We start from the raw sequence: 7,361 nt of genomic DNA, 5'->3' as shown, positions 1-7,361 counted from the left end.
AAGTTCAAGACCAGCATGGGCCACATGGTGAAACTGTGTCTCAAAAACAAAAACAAACCAACAACAACAATAACAACAAACCCTAGACCAAGTCAGGTGTGGTGGCCGACTCCTTTAATATCAGCAGAGGCAGGCAGGAGGCAGAGGCAGGTGACCTCTGTGAAATCCAGGCCAGCTTGGTCTATATAGCAAGTTCCAGGCCAGCTGGGGCTACAGGGAGACCTTGTCCCAAAAAACAACAACGAAAAATAAACCTGGGTCTGGAGAGATGGAGAGCTGGCTCAGCGGTTAAGAGCACTGGCTGCTCTTGCAGGGGCCACAAGTTCGGGTTCCCAGCACCCACATGTCAGCTAACAATCAAACTCCAGTTCCAGGGGATCCAACACCCTTTTCTGGCCTCTGCAGGTATTGCTCGACATGGGTGTACTTACATACACGCAGGCGATACACATACACACAAAAGAAAAATAAATTTAAAAGCTGGGGGTGGTAGCACACACCTTAAATCCCAACACTTGGGAGGCAGAGGCAGGGGAATCTGTGTGAGTTCCAGGCTAGCTGTGGCTACAAGGAGATCCTGTCTCAAAGAGAAAAAGAAAAGATCAAACCTAGCCAAAACAATACTCTTCAAACCAACAGCCAGTCTTCATGCCTTCACCCTAACTCTCTCTTCATCACATTAAGTTAGCAATAACAAAAAGAATCTTTTTCACCTGTTTATTTTTCATTGTTTGTTGCCACTAGAATCAAACAATTGATTAGTTAGTGGTTAAAGGAGAAGGTTCTGGGGATTAGTTGCCTGGGCCTAAAGTTTAATTCTAACCCTTCTTAGTTAGCTGTGTGTTGTTAGGCAGTTATTTAACCTCTCTGTGCCTTTGTGTCCTTATTTGTAGACCCTAATGAGTTCTTTGTGAGCATTAAAAGAACAATTTGGCTGGTGAGATGACACAGTGGGTAAAGGCACTTGCCACCACGCCTGACCATCTGAGTTCAACACCCACAAGGTGGAAGGAGAGAACCCTACTTTCCTTGTTTGTTCTCTGACCCACACATGAAAGCTCTGGTGTGTGTGCACACAAAATTGATAAAGTAGGCGATGGATGAATCCGGTTGATCAGGAGAAAGCACTAGGACACAGATAAAGCTCCATGGGAATAGAATTTATTAGCAAAGGAACACATGGGACAGTGAGCTGGGGTCTTTTTAAAAGGGAGGCTTCTGCTTCCTGCAGAAGGCGGGAAAAAAAAATATATATATATATATATATATATTTAAAGTTGGGGGTAGGGGGAGCGGGACTGTTAAAACCTGCCTGTTTTAGAGATCAAAGGGGAATCCTGCTGTGTTGGCCAAACAGTGGAGAAAGTCTGCTTTTCTTGACTTCAAAGACCAGGGTGCTTATCAACTCCCCTTTTCTCAGGGGCTTGCGAGGTCCCTGAGGCCCTGTTGGTGAGGGGCAAGGCTATCTGAACCTTAACAAAAGTCAGTAAGTAAACGCAACTTTTTGTTTTGTTTTGGCTTTTTTACCTCTAGATATTTACTTACTGAATTTATTATTTTGAGTTTTTGAAACAGGGTCTCCCTGTAGCCCTAGCTTGCTGGGATTAAAGGCGTGTAAACCGCCCACCCCCCCATTCTTTCTCTTTATTTGTTTTTGAGACAGGGTCTCACCATGGAGGCTGGCCTGGAACTCACTATGTAAAGCAGGCTGGACTCAAACTCATCGAAATCTGACTGCTTCTGACTCCAAATTAATGACCAAAGGCATGTGCCACCATACCTGGTTTATTTAATTTTTCCTTTTTTTTTTTTTTTTTTTTTTTGTAAGATAGTGTCTTACTATGTAACCCAGGCTGGCCTAGAACCCATGATCCTCCTGCCTCTGCCTCTGCCTCTGCCTCCTTGATGCTAGGATTACAGCTTGTGACACTGTACCCAGCTAAGACTCTTAAGAAGAAAACAAAGACAAATTGTTTTTTATTTTTTGAAATGCATGACAAAGTTTTACTTTAAATGATTACCAATACACCAAACATGTTAAAATTCTTGAATCCTATTATCTAGTAATTTGGATTAAGATAAAACTAGTATTCACTGTCTAATGCTTAGCAAGAATGGACTGCTTTAAGGCTGGCTGCTGCTTCACACAGATTACAAATAACTATTTACTACTTTTTCATAGATAAAGCCCCTGACTTTTAAGAAAGTGTAAGGGAACAATATAATCCCTTGCTTTCTTCAGTTTTTTTTTTTTAACTAAACTAAAAGAAAAAGTTAACTTTGATACCCTTTGCTTGTACAAACATATAGGAAAACAGACAGCATATGCTCATTAAAGACAACAAAGTGAAAGATGAAACTTTAGGTAAGTACTAAGTCTGTACAAAGAGCTGGGTTTGCTACTCTCCAAAGTGAGAGGACGGACTACAAGGTAAAGGAGTAATTTAACAAAGCCTTTCCTCAGTACAGAGGTCAGGCTTCCTGGAGGTTTTCTATTCCATGAGGGATTCCAACGCCAAGCTCAGAGCAGGGGCATCTGCCTTCTATCCATTTATGCGGTAGTCTTCATGGACCTCTGGCTGGATGTCACACACAAAGGCCAAGAGATTATCAAGAACTTCATCCCTGTTCTGCTGGAAGTAGGTTTGGAGGATGGTCATCTCTTCCTGGGTCTCCTTCTCCATGTTACTGCTACAGCTCCTGTGGGGCCTTGAACTCTTTCTCCTTCTGCAGGCGGTACTGTTCAATCTCAGCCTGGGCTTCTTTGGCCTGTTTCGGCCTCCAGTTCTTTCCCTTGTGGGCCTTGGACACCTTCTCGACAGCAGCTGCTGGATCCCCTGTGAGTGACTCGCCATGGCTACTGGGATCCCCGGCCTTTGCCACCAGCCTAAATCAGCCCCAGAGACCCCTGGGTCAGTTGACCCGCAGCTGTTTTTTTTTAAAAACATATTTTATTTATGGGCAGGGTGTGGTGGCGCACACCTTTAATCCCCGCACTTTGGAGGCAGAGGCAGGCGGATCTCTGAGTTCAAGGCCAGCCTGGTCTACATAGAGTTCCAGGCCAGCTGGGACTACAGGGAGACCCTGTCTCAAAAACACCAAAAAAAATTTATTTATGTGGGGAGTGGCACACACCTTTAGTCCCAGCACTCGGGAGGCAGAGGCAAGCAGATCTCTGTGAGTTCAAGGCCAGTCTGGTCTACAAAGTAAGTTCCAGGTCAGCTGGGGCTACAGGGAGATGCTGTCTCAAAAAGAACAAAAAAATTTTTTTTTAATTATTATTTTTATTTTATGTCTATGAGTGTATTGCTGGCATGTATGTGAGTGCACCCGTGTCGTGCAATGCCTTGGAGGAATGCCTTTGGAGTCCCTTGGAACTGGAATTAAGGATGGTATGTAACAGCTATGTGGGTGCTGGGAATTGAACCCGGGTCTTCTGCAGGAGCAGTCGGTGCTCTTAACCACTGAGCCATCTCTTCAGCCCCGTTTTTGTTTTTACAAAAAAGGGTCTCAGAGCCGGCCTTGGAGGCGCTCGCCTTTAATCCCAGCACTCCGGAGGCAGAGGCAGGCGGATCTCTGAGTTCAAGAACAGCCTGGTCTACATAGTGAGTTCCAGGACTGCTGGGGCTACAGGGAGACCCTTTCTCAAAAAGACCAAAACAAAACAAAACAAAACAAAAAACAAAACAAAACAGGGTCTCATTGTGTCTCCCTGGTTGGCTTGGAACTTATGTACACCAGGCTGACTTCAATCTCACAGAAATCAGCCTGCCTCTGCCTCTGCTGGGACTAAAGGCATGTACCACCATGTCCTGCCAAAAGCCAATTCTTATTTTTGGCTTTTTGAGACAGTTTCCCTGTAGCTCCAGCTGACCTGGAACTCACTAAGTAGACCAGGCTGGCCTTGAACTCACAGAGATCAGCCTGCCTCTGCCTCCCAAGTGATGGGATTAAAGGCATTCGTCACTATGCCTGGCTCCAAAGGCCAATTTTTACAGAGGTTTAGCACAGTGCCTTGAAGATGGGAAGTGTCCCTCAGATATTTGCTCTTTGGTTATTACTGTCACTCCATATGGCAGGTATCTTGCCTGTCTTCTATCCTCCATGCTTGGTACACACAGTTCAGCAAGTGACAAGAGGAATGCACGAAACTTTTTGATGCAACCGGTCAGTATTGCCTGTCCAGCTTCCAGATACTCTGTTCTAAAGGGTGGGAGCAGCAGATAGTCCCAAAGATGGTCCCAAAGATCCTTTGATCTTCTGCGATGAAGCCAGGGTAGATTTTCCTGGCTGGGACCTCACAAGGGTGGGAAGAAAAAAAACCTAAACCTTGGGGAGGAAGCTGGGTGAAGGAAGGCTGGCCAAGAGACTTGGGGCAGATGGGAAGCCACAGTCTTACTGGGATCAGAAGGACCTCAGAGATGACTCATTGGAGTCGAAAAGTGAGTTTTTTGCATCCTGTTGCCTCCAGGTATGTGCATAGTCAAGGAAATGGGGGTGGGGGAAGGTTGCTTATTTTTGTAGTACACCATTAGAACTTTCCAGAACCTTGCCATAAATAACCTTTGTACCCCAGTAATGATCAGCCTGGAGCAAAGTCAGAGACCTGGAATACTGGGTGGGAACAGAGCCCACCCAGTTCTGGGAGTTTAACTATCCAGATCCATAAAGGCTTGAGGTAGGTGTGGTGGCTGGTGGTGCACACCTTTAGTCTTAGCACTCCAGAGGCAGAGCAGGGCAGGCAGATCTCAGTGAGATTGAGACCAGCCTGGTCTACATAGCAAGTTTCAGGCCAGCTGGAGCTACAGGGGAACCCTGTTGCAAACAAACAAACAAACAAAACAAGAGAAGGCAGAGGTCACTGTCAGGAATAATCAGGACAAAACACCTGAAATTGTTGTGCACCACTTCCTGGCCTCAGTACAAGCTAGATAATAACTCTGTTTGGCCAGACACCGGAACCTTAAAACTCAATATTTTAAAAGATTTAGAAGACTTCTGCCCTCGTAACAGCAAGCTGTCCGAACTACCCTATATACATGCCTTTTTTGATCTCTGTGCTAAGCCCTCCCTCTGTGTTGCATGTTCTTCCCATAAGGTTCTTCTGGCTAACAGTCTCACCAAATCCCAATCCCCCAGAGGGCTCTGCCCCTCTCCCTCTCCCTACCCCTCCACCTCCGATTAGGACCCATCCCCAACCTCCTCCTGCTCCCCAGCCTGAAGCACAGCCAAGTCCTCCCCATGCTCTCCCCTTGCTATACTCTCCCTTGCCTCCCATTCCAGGGCCCAACCCAGCTCTCCTCCTTTTTCCAACTCAAACTCCCTCTCCATACCACGATCTTCCCTCTCCCCAGTGCCGCTTTAAGTCCATCACTCACTCTCCTTCCACTAACTCTCCTCTACTTGAGGAAATCTAAAACCTTAAATACCTCTTTGCCAAATATTCCCTAGTCTCCACTATTCTGGCTTTTAGCTCAAATACCCCGTTTATCCCTCCTTTATCTAACTTCTACTTTGATTCCAGACCCTGCCTTGGATACCCCTGCCCCTCCATCCCCTCATGGACAGGACACCCCTCCAATCTCTCCCACTCCAACAGTTACAAGTCTAAACAGGGTTATAACACAGTTTTCCTTAACTGATTATGGTGGAGGTTGTAAACATCAATTCAATAATATTTAACTATGTACCAATTGCTTTTTTCCACCTAAAGCAAGATTTTGGTAGACCACTCTCTAAACTACCTAAGGTAAAAGATTTACCTGGAAACTTATAAAACACAATAATGTTAAGGTTCAGATAGCCCCACCCCCTCACCAACAGGCTCCCAAGGACTTCTCATGCTCCTGAGAAAAGGGAACCTAGCTGATAAGCACCTTGGTCTTTGAAGTCAAGAGAAGCAGACTTTTCTCCACTGTTTGGCCAACACGGCAGGCTTCCCCTTTGAACTCAAAAGAGGCCAGGTTTTAACAGCCTCGCTTTCCCACTCCCCCGACCCAACTTAAAAAAAATACATCTTCCCACCTTCTGCAGGAAGCAGAAGTCTCCCTTTTCAAAAGATCCCAGCTCAAGACCTAGGCAGACATTTTCCCTTCCCCGAAGGGAGCATGTCCCTTGCGAAATAAAGCTCTATCCTGCTGAGAGTTTTATCTGTGTCCTGGTGCCCCTCCTCCATTTGCTCATTCTCCGCCAACTTTTTACCTATCAGATGGTGCCAAAACCTGGTTCTTACTTCACGGGACCTGCCTGGACTTCTTCAACTCCACTAACTTGGCTCTCAGGTACACTTCTTTTCTCTCTCCTCCTCTACCCAGCCCTCTGCTTTGCTCTCACTTCTTTCTGGCTCTCCTCACTGGGAACACTCTGCCTTGTCTTCTTTTGATCTCCTTTCCCATTGATTTTCACCACTCCCGGACAGCACTGTGGTCTCTGTGATGGACCTGCTTCATTCGTTTCACTACCTTGGTTCCCCCATAGCCGCTCGCCACCCCCCCCCCCCCCCCGCCCCGCAGCCACTCACCACTGGCATCTCTCCCCCTCCTCCCTCCTTTGCCTTGGGCCTGCAAAGTCTGACGTCTCCCATCCTTTTTCCTGTCTTTATCCTCTTCCACTGCCTTCCTCACTTTACTCAGGATGATTTCTGATACCATTCAATTCAACACATACAAATGCTCTGTATCCTTCTCCTCTCTCTTCCTCTCCCATACTGAAGCTTTCTGCTCCCTGCCATGTGCCTGCCAGCCAACCACATGTCTGACCTCCCACGCATGCTTTAAACCTGCATGACCCCAAGGCTTCTTTTCCTTCCCGCGATTCACCCCCTCCAGGCAGCTGCCAAGATTGCCAGCTTGTCTGCCCTGGAAATTTTTTTCCTTTAACATTCTAATAAATGATAAGTTTCCAGCTGGGCCCATTCTTAAATTCTCTTATAAATTTGGCTAAGAACACTTTAGGGGACCCCTTCTCCCCATTTTGACCCAACTAGCCTAAACCAGCCGGGCAACTTTGCTGGAGCATTTAAAGAATTTCAGGCAGATTGCCCCATTGACAAAGAAAAAACGTTTTAAAAGCCTTTTTTTCTCCTAAACTTTTTCTCAGGCAAAGGGGCTCAAACTTTGATCTTAGGCCCTCTTGGGCATCAAGAAACTGGTACTCAGGCGCCTACTTTTCTAACTAGACCTAACCATTTTAAATTTCACTATACATAAAAGGTCACAGGCACTGCTCAGGCAAGCCATATGCTTTCAGACCAACAAACACTGATTATGCCCTGTTCCTTCTGCTGCCCTCATGAGTTTCTTTTCCAGCATAGCTTATGTGTAGAAACTAAGATCCTGAGAACTTGGCTTTGCATTCACAGC

General features: G+C 46.2%; 1 pseudogene; it reads right to left on the bottom strand.

The window, feature by feature from the left end:
- Positions 1-2,392: 2,392 nt before the first annotated feature.
- LOC103726399 lies at positions 2,393-2,855 on the bottom strand (annotated as a pseudogene).
- Positions 2,856-7,361: the final 4,506 nt, after the last annotated feature.

This window comes from Nannospalax galili, unplaced genomic scaffold, assembly GCF_000622305.1.
Source record: "Nannospalax galili isolate Female #2095 unplaced genomic scaffold, S.galili_v1.0 scaffold788, whole genome shotgun sequence".
In the NCBI taxonomy this organism is placed as follows: Eukaryota; Metazoa; Chordata; class Mammalia; order Rodentia; family Spalacidae; genus Nannospalax; species Nannospalax galili.
Note: the sequence above shows the minus strand (reverse complement) of the source record. Positions and strands in the feature narration are given on the sequence as shown.